Here is a 14,093-nt window from a genome sequence, read left to right as displayed (position 1 = left end):
GGGTTTTGAGTTAGCTTGTGAAACTCTTGCCTTTATTCTTTTATGTTTTTATGTTATATATATATATATATATATATATATATATATATATATATATATATATATATATATATATATATATATATATATATATATATATATGTATATATTGGGATAGGGTTGCACGCTGCAACAAGGAGTAATACGGGTGGACAGGTAGGATCGGGTTGTGCGCCGCAACAGGAGGAATAAGGGTGATATGTGTAGAGGAGTAATAAGGGTGGACAGGTGGGATCAGGTTGCACGCCGCAACATGGAGGAATAAGGGTGAGTATTGATACTGTTGTTGTTTATTCGTTGGGATCGGGATGCGTGGCGCATAAGTTGATATTATGTTTTCATTTCTGTTATGGCCCATTACTGTGATGTTAAAACACCCTTAAGGATTGGTTATAGTCGAATACTAGTAGAACATCTGGGCACCGAGTTTATTTAATGTTAGTTATTGCTTTATTACATTCAGTCTTTCCTTTCTGTTTAGTGTAAACTGTTGCAGGTTGTATATGTTGTATGCCCTGCCATGGCCTCATCACTACTTCGTCGAGGTTAGGCTCGACACTTACCAGTACATGGGGTCGGTTGTACTGATACTGCACTCTGCATTTTCTGTGCAGATTTTGTAGCTAGTGCCTGATCGTAAGGTTGGTTGCTATCACTGCTTCTCGGCGACCCAAGGTAGTCCTAGAGGCGTCCGCAGGCCCTTGTGTCACCTTCTATCCTATTTTATTTCTGTTTTATCTACATTCGAGACAGATGTATACTTTTCGTTCAGACCCTTAATTGTAGTATTCATAGACAGTTCGTGAGTTGTGACAACAGTTCTGGGTGGAAATTTATTACGGTTTCGTCATTAGCATAAAGATAATCTTTTAAACTATGTTATTCTGCATTTATTTCCACTGACTTACTTGTGTTAAGTTTTAATTATTAAAAGATAAAAGTAAAAGGTGAATTATTCAGTAACGTTGGCTTGCCTAGCGACTACAATGTTAGGCACCATCACGATCCCGATGGTGGGAAATTCGGGTCATGACAATCAGTTAAGGGAACAACAAAGGGAACAAATAGATATAAGTTCCTCCGGTGGCAATACAAGTCAACTCTCATAGCAGTTAAAGTTGTTGCACTGCACACGCAATAGTACAACAACACTGTTGATGCATGCTGTGTACCAGACACTACCTTTCATCATCTTTGATGGCCTCACTTATATATTACCAACATGAGGCAAGGGATTATACAGACTTGCAAAAACCTAAATATCATTTACTCTAAAGTGTGCAACCCCCTTCGTTCTTCCAAAGGAATTGAAGAACAAAACATCAACATAACGAAGGAGCAGATCCCAACATTGATTACATCGTGTTTCCTTAGTATTGTTGTGTCTTTGTTTATGTTATTCACTCGTAACTCCTAATCAACTTAATTAGAAGCATCTCGTAGGACACTTTGTAAATCATAAACTATGTGATTGTGTAATGACTTGGCCGGTTGTTTTGAGAGTTAGAGCCCCAATCCCCTATTAAGTGCTTCCCTCGTATCTAATTCTGCTATTGTGATTTGCCGGGAGGTTTCATTTTGGGTTTTGGAGTGTTTTGGGACACTTAGTCCGTAAACAGAAACTTAAGTCTTAGAATTTGGACCGTAGTCGGAACTGTGTGAAGACAACTCTGGAATGGAGTTCCGTCGATTCCGTTAGCTCCATTGGTGATTTTGGTCTTAGGGGCGTGTCCGAATTGTGTTTTGGAGGTCTGTAGCTTATTAAGGTTGAAATGGCGAAAGTCAAATTTTTGGAGTTTCGGACCGGTAGTGGAATTTTTGATATCAGGGTCGTAATCTAATTCCGGAAGTTGGATTAGGTTCGTAATGTTTAATATGACTTGTGTGAAAATTTTGAGGTCAATAAGACGTGGTTTGGTTAGTTTCGGCATCGGTTATGGAAATTTGAAGTTCCAAAGTTCATGTAGTTTGGATTGGAGGGTGATTTGTGTTTTTACAATTGTTTCATGTAATTTGAGGGCTCGACAAAGTTTGTATGGTGTTTTGCGATTGGTTGGTATGTTTGGTTGAGGTCCCGGGGGCCTCGGGTGAGCTTCGGGTGTTTAATAGATCAACTATTGAAGTTGAGCTTTGGGAGAAATGGCTGAAGTGTGTTGCATCTGGTGTTATCGGACCTGCGCAAGATTGACCGCAGGTGCGAGCCCGCAGAAGCGAGCCATAGGGCGCAGGTGCAGATTGGAGGAGTTTGGTCTGTGGGCGCAGGTGCGAGAGAGGGACCACAGAAGCGGAGTATCCTCTGTGGAAGGTGGAGCGTAGAATCGGAAGGCCTGGAGCTGGATTGTCGCAGATGCGGATAGGCTTCCGCAGGAGCGGGTGCGTAGGTGCGACCCATGTGTCGCAGATGCGTATTTTGGACCTTAAGTGAAGTCCACAGCTGCGATGGTTTTCCACAGGTGTGGTTATGGGCTTGCAGAAGTGAGTTTGCTGGGCAGAAAAGAGAGAATTTGAGGGTTTGATTTCATTATTTATTTTGGACCTAGAGAGCGCGGATTGAGGCGAAATTTTGAGGGATTTTCAGAGGAAGCTTGTGGGTAACGAATCCTAACTCGAATTTGGTTATATTTCATTAATCTATTGTTGTTTCCTTCGTTTAATTTAGGAATTTGAGTGAGAAAGTTGGGAAAATTGGGGAAAAGTTCCCCAATCGAATTTGTGAGTTTTGAGTGAGATTTTGGCATCGGATTCACATAATTTTGGTATGAGTGAACTCATGAGTGAATGGATGTTCATAATTTATGACTTTTACCCGATTTCGATATGTGGGCCCGGGGATATTTTTTGGGAATTTTTCTAATTTCTTGCCTTAGCTTTGATTTCGTTAGCTAGATTAGTTTCTTGTAGCTATATTTATGTTATGCAATTGGTTTTGGCTAGATTTGGGCCATACGGAGCCGGATATTCGTGGAAAGAGCATTGTTTCGGATTAATTGAGCTTGGTTCGAGGTAAGTGGCTTGCCTAACCTTGTGTGGGGTACGGTATTCCGGAGATCCCTCTACACATTTACGTTTGGGACTACGGGACAGTATCCGGGAGATCCCCGATTGCTATTATTGTGTTTTGAGATGTTGGCTTTTATTGAATTCTATTCCTATTAGATTTTCGTATTTATTCCATTATAATATTTCTTTGGGACTACGGTACAGTTGTGGTGTACTCATGCCCTTTTCTGCACATGTTTTCTGTGTGCAGATCCAAGTACTAGCTATCAACCTCGAGTCTAGTTGTGTGGTTGCTGCTTCAGGAGACTTCAAGGTACATCTCCGCATACCTCGGAGTCCCCTTCTATCCCCCATGTTCATTTTCTTCTGCTCCGTAGAAATGACGTATAGAACAGTTAGGACTTCTTAGAAGCTTGTGAAATTGCGACATTCCGGGTTTCGGGAAAGATGATTATTGTATATGCCGAGTGGCACCGTTTCTGCTTATCAATTATACCTGTTAACTATTATCCTTGTGTTTTTTTTTCATTTCTGCTGAATTAGGCTTACCTAGTCGTAGAGACTAGGTGCCATCACTACAACTCACGAAGGGAGAAATTTGGTCGTGACAAGTTGATATAAGAGCTCTAGGTTCGTAGGAGTCATGATTCACAAGTTGGTTTATTATAGTCTCGCGAATCGGTACAGAGACGTCTGTACTTATCTTCGGGAGGCAATGGAACTATTAGGAGAAATTCCACTTCATTCGATTCCTTGTCGTGCGAGATTATTAACTTCGAAATTCAAACTTTTGTCTTCTATTCTTTCACAGATGGTGACGACACGTGCTACCGGAGATGACCAGGCACCCGCACCCCCTGCTAGAGCTGCCGGAGGCTGGGGCTGGGGTAGAGGCTGAGGACGCGCACGTGGTGCAGCCAGAGCACCCGGGGGAGCTGCAATAGAGGAGCCACTAGTAGCTCCAGCCGGAGCACAAGCACCTGATATGCCTACTACTACTACTCAAACTCTTCAGGAGACCCTTGCACAGTTCATGAGCATGTACAGCACTCTAGCTCAAGCAGGGTCGATTCCCCTTACTGCAGCCACATCTAAGGCCGGGGGAAGAGCATGAACTCCCGTTGTCCGCACCCCAGAGCAGCAGGTTTGGTTGATGAGATTCTAGAGGTTTTACCGGTATCACCTGTAGCCCCAGTTCAGCCCGAGGGTAGGGCAGCAGCTTCAGAGGAGGAGCAGCGTAGGCTTGAGAGGTATAAGTAGTACGACCCTCCTACATTCAGTGGTCTAGCATCAGAGGATGCTCAGGGATTTCTGGGGGTATGCCATTATATCCTCCGCACTATGGGCAAAGATGAGTCAAGTGGGGTTTCCTTCACTACATTCCAGCTTCGAGGAGTAGCCTATCAATGGTGGTGTACTTTTGAGTTGGACAATCTGACCGAGGAAGCTCCCTTACCTGGACTCAGTTCTCGGATATGTTTTTGAGGGAGTAAGTCCCTCAGAGCCTCAGGGATGCATGGCGCGCAGAGTTTGAGCAGTTGCGCCAGGGTACTATGACAGTTTCAGAGTGTGCAGTCCGTTTCAATGACTTGTCTAGACATGCACCGGCCTTGGTTTCTAGAGTCTTAGAGAGGATCTATCGATTTATTAAGGGGCTTACTCCCAGCATCAGGACTAGCATGGCTCGGGAGTTAGAGATGGATATCGCATATCAGCAGGTGGTGAGTATTGCTAGGAGAGTGGAGAGCATGCTTGCTCAGAATAGGGAGGAGAGTGAGGCCAAGAGGTCTCGAGAGTCGGGCTATTATCCCGGTGCCCGTGCTCCAGCTGTAGTATGTCATGGTAGGGGTTATGTGAGTCGCCCCATTCATTCAGCTCTTCCAGCCACCAGTGGTATTCCAACTCCTCCTTGACCTCAGGAGCTTTATTATGCACCTCCAATATCTAGTGTGCCTCCTTCGCAGGGTGCTCTCAATGGTCAGTCAAGCAGACTTGGCCCGAGCCATTCACATCCGCCATGTCCGCTCAGAGCTTGTTTTGAGTGTGGCGACACTCGTCGTATGGTGAGGGATTTCCCCAGACTTAGGAGGGGTGCACCTCCACAGACTTCTCAGCCACAGCGTGCTCCACAGGGTTCCCAAGCTGTGATTACGGTACCAGCTGCCACCCCACCTGCTCAGCCAGCCCGAGGTGGAGGTCGGGGAGGTAGAGGTCGCCCTAGAGGGGGAGGCCAGGCCAGATACTATGCCCTTCCTGCTCGTACAAAGGCCGTTGCTTCCAATTCTATCATTACATATATTTTCAGGTTTGTCATAGAGATGCATCGGTTCTATTTGATCCAGGCTCCAGTTATTCTTATGTGTCATCTTATTTTGCCCTGCATTTGGGTGTATCTAGTGATTCTTTGAGTTCCCCTATTTATGTGTCAATCCTGTGGGAGATTCTCGTATTATGGACTGCGTGTATCGGTCGGTTTGATTACTCTTAGTGGTTTTGAGACTAGAGCCAATTTATTATTGCTCATCATGGTAGATTTTGATGTTATCTTGTGCATGGACTGGTTGTCGCCCTATTATGCTATTCTTGATTGTCACGCCAAGACCGTGACGCTGGCTATGCTAGGTTTACCGCGATTGGGGGCTACCTTAGATACACTCCCAACAGAGTTATTTCATTTCTTAAAGCTCAATGAATGGTTGAGAAGGGGTGTGACGTGTATCTAGCCTATGTGAGAGATGTGAGTATTAATACCCCTACAGTGATCAGTCCCAATAGCGAGGGATTTCCTTGATGTGTTTCCAGCTGATCTTCATGGCATGCCACCCGATAGAGATATTCATTCATCTATGTGTGTCACCTTAGGGTGCTTCTATCTTGTTTTTGAAGAAAAAGGATGGTTCTCTGCGTATGTGCATTGATTATCGCCAGTTGAACAAAGTTACAGTGAAGAACCGATATCCATTGGCTCGTATTGAAGACCTATATGACAGTTGCAGGGTGCCTGAGTGTTTTCCAAGATTGATTTGCGTTCAGGTTATCATCATTTGAAGATTTGGGAGCCAGATATCCCGAGGACTGCTTTCAGGACTCGGTATGGTCATTACGAGTTCCTTGTTATGTCATTTGGGCTGACCAACTCCCCAGCAATATGTATGCATTTGATGCACAGTGTGTTTCGGCCTTATCTTGACTTGTTCGTCATTGGCTCTATTGATGACATTCTGGTGTACTCCTGGAGTCAGGAGGATCATGAGCAACACCTGAGAACAGTGCTTCAGACCTAGAGAGAAAGGAAATTGTATGCAAAGTTCTCAAAATGTGAGTTCTGGTTAGATTCCGTGGCATTCTTGGGTCATGTGGTATCGAGTGAAGGGATCAAGGTAGATCCGAAGAAGGTGGAAGTAGTGCAAAATCGGCCAAACTATCCTCAGCCACAGAGATCCGGAGTTTTCTTGGTCTGGGCGGGTTATTATCATCGATTTGTTGAGGGATTCTCGTCTATTACAGTACCTATGACCAGGCTGACCCAGAAGGGTGCTCCGTTCAGGTGGACGGAAGAGTCTGAAGAGAGATTTCAGAAGCTCAAGACAGCTTTGACTATAACCTCAATATTGGTATTGCATTCAGGTTCGAGGTCTTACACAGTTTATTATGATGCGTCGCGAGTTGGCCTCGGTGTGGTGTTGATGCAGGACCATAGGGTGATTGCTTACACGTCCAGACAGCTGAAGGTGCATGAAAAGAACTATCCTGTCCATGACCTAGAGTTAGCTGCTATTGTTCATGACTTGAAGATTTGGAGGCACTATTTGTATGGTATCCCTTGTGAGATCTACATTGATCACTGGAGTTTGCAGCATCTGTTCAAGTAGAAAGATCTTAATTTGCGTCAGATGAGGTGGTTAGAGCTGCTTAAGGATTATGAAATCACCATTTTGTACCACCCGGGGAAGGCCAATGTGGTGGCCGATGCTTTGAGTCATCGGGCAGAGTGTTTAGGGAGTTTAGCTTATCTACCAGCAGTAGAGAGGCCCATGGTGTTGGATGTACATGCCTTAGCCAACCAGTTTGTGAGATTGGATATTTCTAAGCCTAGTCGAGTATTGGCTTGTGTGGTCTCCCGGTCTTTTCTTTATTATCATATCAGGGAGTATCAGTATGATGACCCCCATCTGCTTGTCCTGAAGGACACGGTTCAACACGGTGATGCTAAAGAGGTTACTATTAGGGACGATGGTGCATTGAGGATGCAGGGTAGGCTATGGTGCTTAATGTGGACAGTTTGCGTGAGTTGATTCTTCAGGAGGCTCACAGCTCACCGTACTCTATTCATCCGGGTGCCGCAAAGATCTATCAGGACTGGAGGCAGCTACTAGTGGAGGAGGGTGAAGAAAGATATAGTGGAGTATGTTGCTCGGTGCCTAAATTGCCAGTAGGTGAAATATAAGCATCAAAGATCGGGTGGATTGCTTCAGAAGTTAGAGATTCCGGAAAGGGGAGCGGATCACTATGTATTTCATTGTAGGACTCCCACGGACTCAGCGGAAGTTTGATGCAGTTTGGGTGATTGTGGATAGGCTGACCAAGTCAGCTCACTTCCTTCCTGTGGTGACTACCTATTCTTCCGAGCAGTTAGCTCGAGTTTATATTTGTGAGATTGTCAGACTTCACGGCGTGCCGATATCTATCATCCCTGACCGCGGTACGCAGTTTACATCATGGTTCTGGAGAGCTATACAACAGAAGTTGGGTACTCGAGTGGAGTTGAGAACAACATTTCACCCTCAGACGGACGGACAGTCTGAACGCACTATTCAGATTCTTAAGGATATGCTCCATTCGTCTGTGATGGAGTTTGGAGGGTCTTGGGATCAGTTCTTGCCACTTGCGGAGTTTGCCTACAAAAGCAGTTATCAGTCCAACATTCAGATGGCACCGAATGAGGCTCTGTATGTTAGACTGTGTCGGTCCCCAATAAGTTGGTTCGAGCCGGGCGAGGCTAGATTATTGGGCACAGACTTGGTTCAGGACGCCTTCGAGAAGGTTAAGGTGATTCAGGATAGACTTTGCACAACCCAGTCCAGGCAGAAGAGTTATGCGGACTGGAAGGTTTGCGATGTTTCATTTATGGTTGGAGAGCGGTTCTTGCTTTGGGTTTCGCCAACGAAAGGCGTTATGAGATTCGAAAAGAGGGGCAAGTTGAGCCTATGGTTTATTGGGCCTTTTGAGGTGTTGCGGCTTGTTGGGGAGATTGCTTATGAGCTTGGCTTACCTTCCATCTTGGCAGGAGTTCATTCAGTATTTCTTGTTTCGATGCTCCAAAGGTATCACGGTGATCCGTCTCACGTGTTGGATTTCAGCTAAGCCTAGTTGGACAAGGATCTATTTTATGTTGAGGTGCTAGTGGCTATATTGGACAGGCAGGTTCAAAGCTGAGGTCAAAGAACAATGCATCAGTAAAGGTTGAGTGAGGGGTCAGCCGACCAAGGAGGCGACTTGGGAGACCGAGCAGGATATACACAACCGTTATCCTCATCTTTTCATCACTTCAGGTATGTCTCTATGCTCGTTCGACGATGAACAATTGTTTTAAGAGGGGGACGATGTAACGACCCGGCCGGTTGTTTTGAGAGTTAGAACCTCAATCCCCTATTAACTAATTCGCCCGTATCTACTTCTGCTATTGTGACTTGCCGGGAGGTTTCATTTTGGATTTTGGAGTGTTTTGGGACACTTTTTCTCTAAATGGAAGCTTAAGTCTTAGAATTTGGACCGCAGTCAAAACGATATGAGGACGACTGATAACTAGGGAATATGATGCATTTTACACTCCTTCATGCTCAAGTTTTGATTAGAAATGTATACAAAATAGTCCCAAAAGGCTCACAAGTTGTGCTTGATTGCAGGTTTGATCAACAAGGTGACAACGTGTCAAAGATCAGCTCAAAAAGGAGTGAAACTTGCACAAGTACGAAGACAAAGACAAAGCTCAGGCAAAACAGGGCCATTGCGGCCGCACACCATTCTGTGCGGTCCGCACAAGTGAGGTTCAGAGAGGCTGACATTCAGGCTAAAAGGCAATGCGGCCACACGAGGTTTTGTGTGGTCCGCACTAGGATCAATGCGGCCGCACTCGATTTAGTGCAGTCTGCAGAGAGAGGGTTCGGAGAGTTGCCCAATCCATGTTTGAAGACCAATGCGGTCCGCGCTCCATTTCATGCGGACCGCCCTAGAAGCCACCGCGGCCGCACTCAATTCTATGCGGTCCGCATTGCCCAATTTCAGAGAGCAGTTTCGTCAAGTCAGAGCCCTAGTGCGGCCGTACGTGATTTTGTGCGGTCCGCACTAACCCCGCAGGGGTATTTTTGTCCAGATTTGTCAGCTTAGTATAAATAGCTTCTTTTCCATTTTTAGAGAAAGCAGATAGTTTTGTACGTAGAGCTGCGCTCGTGACTTGGGTTATTTTGCTATTTTGAGTAATTTTAGCTTAATTTTATCATTTAATCTTCAAGTTCTTCTTAGTAATTAATTATTATGAGTTCATCTTCATCTATTTCTTTATTTTTGTCTCTAATTATGAGTAGCTAGACCCATCAGCTAGGGTTGTGGCTCAACCCTAGTGTGGGTAATTGATGGGTCTTGTATTTTAGGGCTTGATTGACTATGAGTGTTTGATATTTGGGCTAATTTCATGTTTTATTGCTAAACTAGTGGTTGCAAACACTAGTTTGTGTTTAGTTGACTTTTGCTCTTCTTGAGAAAGAGAGCCTAAGTCTCTAAAATTAGTCCAACAAGGAATTGGGGCGTACTCAAGAGAATTGATAGCCCCAATTAAAGGCTTAAACCCAGAGATCGTAATACCCGACTTAAACTTTAATTGCTTGTGCCAATTTGCATACCCAATTGGTCTTGGGAAAGCCAATTCGGGCAAAATCACTCGAACTACCGAGAGGTATAGAGTGAGTAGAATCGAGCAATGGTTATATCATACTCCCCAAATGTTTCAATCTAGCTTTAGACTCAAGAATCCGTCAATTGACCACCTAGGCGAAAGTCAATACCCTAGTGCCTTTTAATCATGTGAACAACTCGCAATAGTTTAATCCTAGCTTATAGTAGTTTAATTGAGCATTGTAGTTTATAAAATTAGAATCATAATTAAAACAAAAAATGTGTAAAAGTGCAATTTGGAGCAAATACACAACTCCACTTTATAGACACCCAACTCCAATATCTAGCTCCCTGTGGAAATCGATTCGGGTAAAAGTTGCTTCGACGTCTCTCGCTACTCAATAGTAGTGCAGGGTTGGCCTTGATCACTTTTTGGCGCCGTTGCTGGGGAGCTAACGGTTTTGGCTATCTATCTAAGTAGTTTTATGTTTTGTTCTTCTTTCCTTCTTTATTACTAATTTGTGTGTGTCACAACTTCAGGTACAAAATAGCATTAAATGCTAATGACCCTCTTGGAAACGTGATTGCGGGGGAGGAGGAGGATGAGGTGCCTCTTGTACCTCAAGGACAACGTAGAGGCTGCCAGGCCAATGCAAATGAGAACGTACCAGACCCTACTCCGCCACCTCCAAGAGTGGCTCCTAGAGTTCTTCCCAACCAAGGCTATGCAAGTGCAATTGTTCCGCCCCGGATCCGGGCGGGCAATTTTCAAATAACCAACGTGATGCTAACATTGTTGGAGTAGCGTGGGTATTTCACGGTCGCTGCCACTCAAAATGCTTACAAACATCTTAAGGGGTTCGTGGATACCTGTTGGGGGAGCAATCAAACTAATGTGTCGGAGGATGCACTCCGATTGAGACTCTTCCCATTTTCACTTAGAGGGAAGGCGTTAGATTGGCTTGAGCGACTTCCCAACCATTCCATCACTACTTGGGATGAGTTGGCGGACAAGTTCATTGCAAAGTTTTTCTCACCGGGGCACATGGCAGCACTACGGGATGAGATCTTAGCCTTCAAGCAGGAGCCCACCGAACCATTGCACGAGATTTGGGAGAGATATAGAACTATAATGAAGGAATGCCCCAACAATGATATGTCCGAGGCTATGATACAACAGACCTCCTATCGGGGCATCAATACAACGAATCAGTGCATAGTGAATCAATTGGCTGGGGGTAATTTCATGAAGCTGCCTTATGATGAAGCTTATGCTATTCTTGACGAGATGGATGACACATCCTCCGCTTGGCAAAGTAGAGCGAATGTGCCATAGGGTGACCCCACAGTCACTTATTTACATAGAGAACTACATGACCATGGACAGGCCATAGCAGAACTTACAAAAACAATGAACCAATTAGCAAAGGCACAATTGCAACAAGTTCAGAATCCTCGCCAAGTAAATGCCATGGAGGGTGTCAACATGCTTGTGAACAATAGAAGACAGAGAGGTCAACAGAACCAAGGAAATTCGGATCAATTTGACAATGATTATGGTGGATTCCAAGATGATTGTTATGATGGGCAGAACGAAGAGGTGCAATATGTGAATAATTACCAAGGCCAAAGAGGCAATTCTTCTAACCAACAACAACAATGGAGATCCCAGGCCAATTGGGGTAACCAACAACAAGGCAACAATAATTGGAACAATCAACAACAAGGGAACAACAATTGTGAAATCAAAATAACAATCGGAACAATCAGGGAAACTGGGGAAACAACAACAATTGGGGTGGAAACAACAACAACTAGGGTGGATGGAACAATAACCAAGGAAATCAGGGGCAAGGCTTTCAAAGGCCCCCTATGTACCAACAACCGAGCAACCCACCGCCTTTTCCACCAAGGGTCCTAGTTCTTCCAACAATGAAATGGGTAGAATTGAAATGATGTTTGAACAGATGATGAAAAAGAATGCTGACTCCGATGCGCAATTGGCTTCTCACAACACTTCAATAAGGAATTTGGAGGTCCAGCTAGGCCAAATCTCACAATCTTTGAATACTCGCCCAAAGGGGGCTCTACCGAGTGATACGGTGGTTAACCTAAAGGGTGGTAACAATCATGTAATGGCGGTAACTACACGGAGTGGAAGAGGCGGTGATGTGAATGCCTCCAAACAAAAGCAAGTTTTGGGTGATGAAGCTGAGTTGCAAGAAGATGAAGTTCCTTTGGTGGTTGAGAATGTGGTTGATGAAAACGTGAATCAAGAAGTGAGGATTGATATTCAAGATGCCGAGGTGGAAACACAAAATGACGTGAACCCGTCTAGGGAACACGTAATAGACATGCCGGAGCCGGTTGTGCCAAAAACCAAGGAACCCTTGCCTAGGCCACCTCCCCCTTATCCTCAGAGGCTAGCCAAGTAGAAAAATGAGAATCAATTCAAAAAGTTCATTGACATGATGAAGAGCTTATCCATTGATGTGCCTTTGGTGGAGGCTTTAGAGAAAATCCCTGGCTATGCTAAATTCAAGGAAGATTTGGTGACAAAGAAAAGATCCATGGACTGTGAAACTATCAAGATGACCCACCAAGTTAGTGCTACAGTACATTCAATGGCTCCAAAGTTAGAGGATCCCGGTGCTTACACTATCCCTTGCACTATAGGAAGTGCAGACTTTCCTAAAGCTTAATGTGATTTAGGGGCAAGCATCAACTTGATGCCCTACTCGATTTTCAAGACTTTGGGTATTGGGCCACCGAGGCCAACTTCCATGAGATTGCAAATGGCAAACAGATCAATGAAGCGACTATTGGGTATTGTTGATGATGTGCTTGTCCGGGTGGACAAATTTATCTTGCCAGCTGATTTTGTGATCTTGGATTGTGAGGTAGACTATGAAGTCCCGATCATATTGGGGAGACCTTTCCTTGTTACGGGGAAGGCTCTAGTTGATGTGGAAGCAGGGGAACTCACTTTTAGGGTGGGTGATAAAAAGGTCATTTTTCATGTGTGCAAGTTAATGAAACAACCCAATTGTACAGAAGTGTGCTCATTTATGGATCTTGTCACGGCTGTGATAATTGATGATACTAGTGCAATGATCAATGTGGAGGACCCTTTGGAGGCCGTATTGTTGAATCTTGATGTCAATGATGATGAGGGCCGAGTGGAGTGCGTGAATGCTTTACATGGAATGGGCTCTTATTCTTATGAGCCTAGGAAACTCTCTTTGGATCTTGAAAATAGAAAGACCCCTCCAACAAAGCCTTCAATTGAGGAACCTCCGGTGTTGGAGTTGAAGCCATTGCCTCCACACCTCAGGTATGAATTCTTAGGCCCTAATTCAACTTTACCAGTTATTCTTTCCTCTTGTCTTACTAACATGCAGGTAGATGCCACATTGGCGGTGTTCAAAAAGAGAAAAAAGGCAATTGGATGGACTTTAGCTGATATTCGGGGAATAAGCCCCGCATTCTGTATGCACAAGATTATTCTGGAAGATAATGCAAAACCCTCCTTGGAACATCAACGGAGGCTGAATGAGGCAATGCAAGAAGTTGTAAAAAAGGAGGTGATCAAGTGGTTAGATGCCGGAGTGGTGTACCCTATCTCCGACAGTTCGTGGACTTCACCGGTGCAATGTGTGCCAAAGAAGGGTGGTATGACCGTAGTGACCAATGCTAATAATGAACTTATTCCAACCCGGACAGTTACTGGATGGAGGGTGTGCATGGACTACCGCAAGCTGAACAAGGTGACCCGCAAGGGGGTTAGAAGTTTTCTTGGGCATGCGGGGTTCTACTGGCGATTTATCAAGGACATTTCGAAGGTAGTGAATCCTTTGTGAAAGCTGCTAGAAAAGGATGTCAAGTTCGTGTTTGATGAGGGATGTATGCAGGCCTTTGAACTTCTCAAGCATAAGTTGACCACCACCCAGATCATTACCACACCCAATTGGAGCTTGCCTTTCGAGCTCATATGCAACGCGAGTGATGTTGCGGTTGGGGCAGTTTTGGGTCAAAGAGTGAACAAAACGTTTCATCCGGTGTACTATGCGAGCAAGATAATGAATGAGGCTCAAAGGAACTACACGGTAACTAAGAAAGAGTTGTTGGCTACTGTATTCACAATGGAAAAATTTCGGTCATAT

Source organism: Nicotiana attenuata, unplaced genomic scaffold (genome assembly GCF_001879085.1).
Source record: "Nicotiana attenuata strain UT unplaced genomic scaffold, NIATTr2, whole genome shotgun sequence".
Lineage (NCBI taxonomy): Eukaryota > Viridiplantae > Streptophyta > Magnoliopsida > Solanales > Solanaceae > Nicotiana > Nicotiana attenuata.
Note: the sequence above shows the minus strand (reverse complement) of the source record.